Genomic DNA, 7,989 nt, shown 5'->3' with positions numbered 1-7,989 from the left:
CCAGGAGGAGCTTTACAGAGGTGAGATCAACGCCCTGCTGCAAAACTTGAGTGGGGAGATGGATCACACTGACAACCTATTAGCATGGTGGGATCAGGCTAAATCAGAAATCAAAAATAGTTCAATAAAATATAGTAGACAGGAAAGGAAACAAGACTATCAAAATGTGTATATTATAAGGAATGGTAAAAAGTCCACAGCTTTCTTGGATATCGACCAAAAATCCAATATTGTGCATCCCTGATAAGGAGCTTAAACGTGTCTTGTTTGCGTTTCTTTTTTGTTTTGTTTTTTTAACGATTTTATGCAGCCAGTTTTGGGTTTATGTTTGTAACATATGGTCTCAAACTGTGACTTAATTTTATATACCAATTTTAAACATCTTTAAGAAGCTTGAATAAAAAGTTTTGCACTGGTTTTTGACTCTATGAGCTACAAAACTGGAGACATGAGGATGACTGAGCAGGCAACATGGCGACCTGGATGGGTGTGCTGTGTGATGTCACAATGGGAACAAATGATCTTTTCTGCACATTTTCTCGTCAATGTTCCAACTCCGCACCACATAAAATGTAATAATTCCAGCCCTCACAAAGATTTCAGTTTTTTCTCAGTTTGTGACAAAACAATTTTATGTGTAGGAATTAGAATTGGAGACTCAGCACTCACTTTTTATTGTCGTGAAACAAGCTTTTTATTCATATGAGCAAGGACACATTCTGCTGTTTGGTTGATTAAGCAAACTTTACAGAAATGAAACGCTCCTTCACCGCTTTAGGCTGCACTGCCACTGCAAAACAGCTTCATGTTGATGTCAGAGTGAAACCAGAACAACTGAGACATGGCGTTGGATAATTTCGAAAGGTGGTTAATATCCACCCAAACGGCCTCTCTGGCTTGTATATTGACACCTGCCAAAAAATGCAGAATAAAGCAGAAAAATACATATATAAGTCGCACCGGAGTATAAGTAGCATATTTGAGGGAAACTTATTGGATAAAATCCAACACCAAGAATAGACATGTCATCTTGAAAGGCAATAAAAATAGAATAGAGGCAACAACAGGCTGAATAATTGCACAGGATGCTAATGTTACATGTCAAACAACAAACTGAGAACGTGCTTCATATGTTAACATAACATATTAAGTTATTCAGGAAACTATAGCATAAATAACATGCTAACAAGTTTGCCAAACCATCCGTGTCTCTCCAAATCACTAAACGCAATGAAATCTTCGTCCTCGATGTCGCATGTACACAACTCAGTCGTCAGTTTTGGTGTAGTCAGTTGTAGTCCGAAAGAAAATGATGTAATATCTTGTATGGGATAGATAGTTGATAGACACAGACTGAGCAGTAGCCCACTTTGGGTGTTTTTGGAGCTAGAGGGGGAGATGGTGAACTCTGGTAAACTCTGGATGACCTAAAGAATCATTTTAAATATCTCGAAAACCAAACCTGCACAAACAAAAATTTTAACGGCACAAACGGAGCACCAGCCACATTTTTTGACGTGGGTGGGGCGTCAGCTTCACGCGGGTCCAAAACCTCTTGTGTTTAGGTGAAAGTGAAAGCAAAAAGTGGTTCCCTAAAATTTACTATTTATCTTTATTTAATAGTTATGGAACGCTATATGCTTTGAAGCACATGAAATCCAAAACAATATTGAGCTTGGAGGTTACATCATGAAAAAAAAATGAGGTTGTGTCATTTCATTCATGGAAGACCAAACCTCTCAATCTCACAAAGAGCAGACTAAAGTAAAGTAATATCGTTGCATTTCCTTCCTCTTCTTTTCTGATCGTCCACCATGAAGCCTCTACTTTAGATCTTGATTAAAATAATTTTTTCCTTTAAAAAAAAAAGTACAAGCATATAGAAAACATATTATTTATGTTTCTTATGCTTTCTACAGCGCCGAAAGGATGTCAGCATGACTCTTGAAACAGGAAAGAAATCAAAGACACTTGAGGATCGTGTTAACATGCTAAACAGCACTGAAACAGATGCAAAACAATCCCTCGCCCTCATTCGCTGCTGCAGGCTGTTGGTATAACTGCAAAAACAGCTTATTTTTGTGTTTCTTGCCTCTCTGGGTCACTCAGTCACAAATGCATTCAGCGTTACTAATGGAGCACAGGAGGGCGATACTGACGGCTGTCATTCCACAGGCAAACACATAGACACAAAGTCGGTAGGATATTCCCCATAAAATTGTGCATCTGAAATAAAAAAGACATTTTATCAAACGATTATGAGCGTGCAGAATACGGCTAAAAGAATGCGCAGTCTTTTCAGACGCGTACACATAACACACGGTATACAGCCTGGTTTGTGATTCTTCATTCTTCTTCTTGGGAGTCTGGTTGATTTTGTGCAGGATGAACAGCATAGACATTTATTTATTTATTTTTTTGTCAAAGAAGGAAGACATCACTGAATGTCAGTGATTCACTTGCAACCAGAGATGAAACAATTGTGAAATTACTGGTTTTCCTCCATAGGATCCCCTGCAACCAAATGTTTCCTGAGCAACTGTGCCAGAGAACAGCAGTGATATTTATGACAGCAGCATATCTGATACGTGATGTTATTTCTGTTTGGTGGTAGTATGATGGTATCGGGCTGCTCTACGACTTGAAGTACCGGCAAAGTTGTGGGAGGACGGCAAGTACAATTTTTTTTGACATAGGCCCAAGTTGGTCTGGGAAGATTTTTTCATTTAAAAGAATACAATTTTGTTTGAAGACTGTTTTTGTATGGAGAGTTTTAACTTTTGATGTCACAATTCAATTGTTTGAAACACAACAAAAGCAGAAGTAATCTCAGAAGTAAGGTATGTTTTTGCTCTCCCACTTCATAATTGTTTGCTACTTTGCGTTTGTCTGCCACAAAAAAATCAAATAAAATACACAAAAGTTTGAGGATATAATGAGACAAAATGTAAAAAAGGGCTAAAAGGGCAGAGCACTGTGTATTAAAATGATTTTTGCAGTCAGATTGGTTGCTTGATGTCAAGAGTCACTTCGGCCAAAGGCTGTCAGAGTTGCCCGCCCTGTTGTCCTGCTGTTTTTTTATAGATTGATTGATCGAGTGTCTAAAATGAGTAAGTAATACAAAAAAAAGTCGATCAATTCAAGCTGTTGGCCGTAGACGAAAACAATCTTTCCAGAGGAATAATAAAATGAAATAAAATAACTTGGAAATGCCACTGGCTGAGGGAAAGCCTCAATGATGAACAAAATGTGTTGTACTGTTACAAACCCAAACAACAAAAAGTTGAAGCTTGATTCAACCTGACAATGCAGTGACAGTCTACATTTGACCTCCAGCCACCAGTTACACTTCATTATTCCACATGCAAATGGAGCGAAAGCTCATAAAGGTGATTACTTGTCAGTTCCATTGAGAGTAATTCCCTTCAGGAAATCCCTGAAACATTTTTTTTTGGGTCCAGAAGCCTTAAAGCTCTCCGGACCACAGGGACCTCTGGGCCTTTTTTTCCTTTTTCTTTTTTGGGGGAATTAAATTTGCAGAAATCTTCAGCGACTGCTGGAGAGAAACGGCTCCCGGGCCACTGTGTGTTGGCTTCGCTCCAGTATCTGCTGCCAATTGGCCCAGTACAGAATACCACAGCCGAAGCCCCCCCCCCCCGTGTCGACTCCCTTTGGGTGCGGGACAAAGTTTAGCTCGACAGAGTGACACGGTGTCAAACGGGCACAAAGTCAAGAAGACGACCGGGCACGGCAGCACTGCATGTCATTAGCGTGAAGTGAGAAATGAATAAAAACCGACTGTTCAAGCCCCCTTTGCGATTACAGTGGAGTCAAACTGCTTGACCTCGCTGCCCACGTGTTCTCCATATGTACCAGATTTGAATAATGAGTCAAAATTTCAGTTCAAGAAGTTAAACAAGGCCACTTAAACAGTACATCTAATTCGTACTGGTTAAAAATAATGTCAACACTAAAACAAACTCAAGTGATTTCTGCTGTGAGACCTATTCAGGTGAACGTTTCCCGTCTCCCCAAGCCGTCTCTGATCTTGCTGTTCTGTGACAGCCATCAGGGATTAAAGTAGGGAGGAATGTTTTTTAAGGCGATGTCGATAAAAACATGTCGCCTGAAAAGCCCCGTCTTTGACTTAGCGAATCTTCTTGAGATCCTTAAACTGCTCATCGCTATTTTTGAACCTTTTGCCATGTAATTGCCCTTCATGTAGCTGCATTTCTATTGAAAATGTGTGCAAACCTTTGTTGATTTTCCGCTAATTTTGGAAAAACACAATGTGGCAACTGCAGTTTTTACATTAAGTGGCAAACTTAATAAAAATGACATAGTTTAAAAACATACCGCGACGCTCGCCACAAGCTATTTCCTGTGGTCTTCATCCTCATCTTTTCAGCAAGTAGTCCAATCCAGGTGGTAATCATGACACACGTGATAAGAAAAAGTATTTCCAATGTAGTTTTGCGAAATTTACAAACTGCGACGCGGCCAAAAAACCCACCTCATCCTAGTGTAAAAACCTTTTTATCAAAAAACAGGATTTTTTTTTAATTGCTGTGTTTCCATTAAGTGATTTTATATTTTTATTTTTGTAATTCCAATTTTTGCAATTTTACTGTCAGCGGGACTGCTGACATTCTTTGCGATAAGTCAACTAAATGGGTAAATGTTGCTACAAAATTTCCACATAAAAGGAGATTGATGTAAAAATTTCAGAGCCTTTTCTGGCAAATTTTAGACTTTTCAAAATAAGAAATTTTCAGGTTGTTTCTCTAGAAAATTTCCAAGAATTGTTTTTCTTACAAATGATCTCCTCTGTTTATGACCCACAGTTGTAGTTTATTAACCAGGAATTTGGCTGCAATTGATTTTTCAGGGAGGCCAAAGTGGAATCAGCCGACTCAATTGTAAAACTGTCGCATCATTTCACTTCCTCTTCAGTTTTAATTCGAATAAATCACCCTGCATTAATAAAACACACTGAGATACTTTTGCAGACATATACAGGACAAATGTTTAAAAAAGATAAATTCAAAATATAAAGATGTGCCGCCACGCCAAAGATCAAATGGCTGCTTTGTTAAGTCTACAAATGACACGTCATGCTTGGCGCAGAGGTTAAATAAATCTGCTTTAATAGCACATACGTCCCAGTGCCTTCCAGCCGAGGTCAGCCATACATCACTTGCTGACCTTCGCTGATGCATAACTGAAAAAAAAAAAAAAAAAAAAAAAAAAAACATATATATATATATATATATATATATATATATATATATATATATAAATTTTTTTTTTTTTTTCGTAAAAGGTAGCCGTCCTAAAACATAAGTCAATCAAAGCCACGCATATGGTTTTAACTTTGCATAAATGTACGCATTTGGCCATTTCTTAGGAGGAGAGAATGCGAGCTTTGCATGCAGGCTTTGAGGATATTATGCCAACCAGTCTCAGTTGCATATGTGCAAACTACTGAAGCTAACACATACAGCGCGACAGAACTTAGGAGTAGCAAAGGCCCGGGGGAACGAAATGTACTGAACACGCTCTGGGTATCCACCCGTTAAGTATCCACCGCATGTACGACAGAGAGGGGAAAAGCGATGACCTGTGAGCTCTCAGAGGCTCGAAAATGTGCAGGCTGCGCTCTTTCTCATGGTCGGCCTTGCAGATTTAAAGGGGCCTTCGATGGGATACCAGATGTCAGGTGATGACGTGTGATTCTAGAGTTGGTGTGCATGTCCTTTGTTCACATTTTTCAAAGAAGGAAGTCATGCTCACGTCGTCTCAGGAGGTTTTCCCGTCATTTTCTTTTCTGTGGCTCTGGGAGCAGCCCCACGGATTCTTTTAACATTTTGGGACCAAAATGTTGCAATTTTGGTCCCCAATCAAACCAAGTCCACTGGAGTATCAGTGGTGAAAACACCCTAAGATGGAGAACGCAGACAGAAGCCTCCCCTACAAATAAGGTGCAAAAGTGCATTTGCCATGAGAAATAAATCGAAAAGTCTAATGAAACGTAGGTTGAACCTTTGGGCATGAATGCCAGGTGTCGCCTTCAAAAGAAACCAGACAAAAAAGAAATAAATCACATTCTCATTATGCAGTGTTGCATGTGGTGTTTCGAGGGAACAATTACGCTAAATCCACTTTGGAATAAGGCTTAAGTGCAACAAAACTGCTGAAAAGGGAAGCGCTCTGAGTCCTTTACGGATGTGCAGCATATAAGCCAGCTGTGCATGAACTTAACTTCACCCCTGGATGCGCAATCATCTTAATTCACCGTCACAGCCGAACCATGGCGAAAAAATAAACAGAAACCCATGTTCTCACCCTCTTATCTTTAATCTAATGAGTCAAAAAGCATTATATTGCACATTCGCTGCACAGCCCGCAGCTTAACGCCGCCATTCTCGTGTTGCAGAGGTGACCAGGCGCCACGCGGAGCCGTTCCGACTCGCCGTCGGTGTGCAGACGCAAAACTCGGAAAGACGTATTGAGTGCAGGGAAAACAAGCTCTTAGCTGAAATCTGAGGAGATATGAGGTGATGACACGACTTCATAGCAAGATGGAAGTCGGCATAACTATTACCAAGAGAGGCTTTTGAAAACTTCCAAAGCTCTCCTCTCGTCTCCCAGACTTTTAAAGCCATCCTAAGAGTGTCAGCGCTGATGCCGCAGAAAATAGTGTTATGCATAATTCAGCGGATAAATCAAATAACGCAAATAATTCATCAAACAGCGCCAGTCCCTGTTTTCTCGCTCACGACGCTCCTTTTAATAATGGCAGCGATCTCACTGGTTCGGCTGTTTTATTTGGGCTCTCTGTTCCTTTTCAAACCGTCACAATCAAAAGCCACTTTGTTCATAATAAACAAGAAAGGGAGGTTTTAGTGCAGATGTCAACAAAGGGAGGCTTGTCAATGCAGCCAAACTGCGGCGAATGTGTGCGCCCGTGCGTCTTTCAACCTGGGCCAATTCAGCACCGGCGCTCTGATAGCGGCGGACTGACACAGAGGCTACTAGTGTGCCCTTTGGACAAAAGCAGCCTATTTTAACTAGCTTAAGATGCATTTAAAATGACTCCGACATGAAGACACTGACATCCAAATCGGGGTTATAACAATCTGAGCTATGTTGGTGAAGGAGACTAACGTATTAGAGGCATTGTGTGGCAGAAAAGCACAAAACATTTGATAAAATGTTTTGTCACTGCACTTTCCTTATTAGACAATTTATTTTGAAATGTCTAGAATCTGTTGGCACTTTGTTGTAGAGCAACAAAGTGGTTTCAATTATGAGCATTTTAAACTGAATGTTTAAAAAGTGAATAAATGCATTTATTTAATTCATCCACACTGTACAACCAAAATTGAAGCTGTGCTGTCGTAATCTTAACAAAATGTAATGACTGAAAATAATCTCTCAACAGGTGACTGTCAGAGATGCAGCTGCTACTGTGTGGCTGGTTCAGCTCAGTGCAACCGCATAGAGGCTCTGCTGATCCAGACGGCCCACTTTTCTCAGCTCAGCATATAATGACTTTAAAATAAATCTATTTTTTTTTTTTTTTTTTCACCTTTTAAAGTATTACTATTCTTGAATAAGTAAAAGTTGTGGTTACTTTACCCACTTTTTTATTCACTCACAGCATTTGGAGCCACACTTGGTCCAAAAAGGTTTCTGTTGTGAGCCAGTGGAGCTGTGAGATGACTCTCTCTCTCTCTTTCTCTCTCTCTTTCTCTCTCTTTCTCTGTCACTCTCTCTCTCTTTCTCTCTCTCTGTCTCTCTTTCTCTCTTCTCTCTCTTTCTCTTCTCTCTCTCTCTCTCTCTCTCTCTCTTTTGCTCTCTCTCTCTCTCTCTCGCTCTACTCTGCTGCGTTTCCTGGCAAACGCAGCAACCGGAAACGACTGAGTTTGGCGGCCATGTTGCCAGAGGATGCATCTTCCAAAAGAAAATGGGGCGTGTTGGTGACGG

General features: G+C 40.2%; 1 long non-coding RNA gene across 1 annotated transcript; it reads left to right on the top strand.

The window, feature by feature from the left end:
* Window positions 1–2,811: 2,811 nt before the first annotated feature.
* On the top strand, window positions 2,812–7,546 carry LOC129367450 (uncharacterized). The gene is made up of 3 exons (XR_008606704.1): window positions 2,812–2,840; window positions 6,437–6,557; window positions 7,445–7,546. It is a non-coding gene; the product is annotated as an uncharacterized LOC129367450 (long non-coding RNA).
* Window positions 7,547–7,989: the final 443 nt, after the last annotated feature.

This window comes from Poeciliopsis prolifica, unplaced genomic scaffold (genome assembly GCF_027474105.1).
Source record: "Poeciliopsis prolifica strain line A6 unplaced genomic scaffold, Auburn_PproV2 SCAFFOLD001, whole genome shotgun sequence".
Classification (NCBI taxonomy): domain Eukaryota; kingdom Metazoa; phylum Chordata; class Actinopteri; order Cyprinodontiformes; family Poeciliidae; genus Poeciliopsis; species Poeciliopsis prolifica.
Note: the sequence above shows the minus strand (reverse complement) of the source record. Positions and strands in the feature narration are given on the sequence as shown.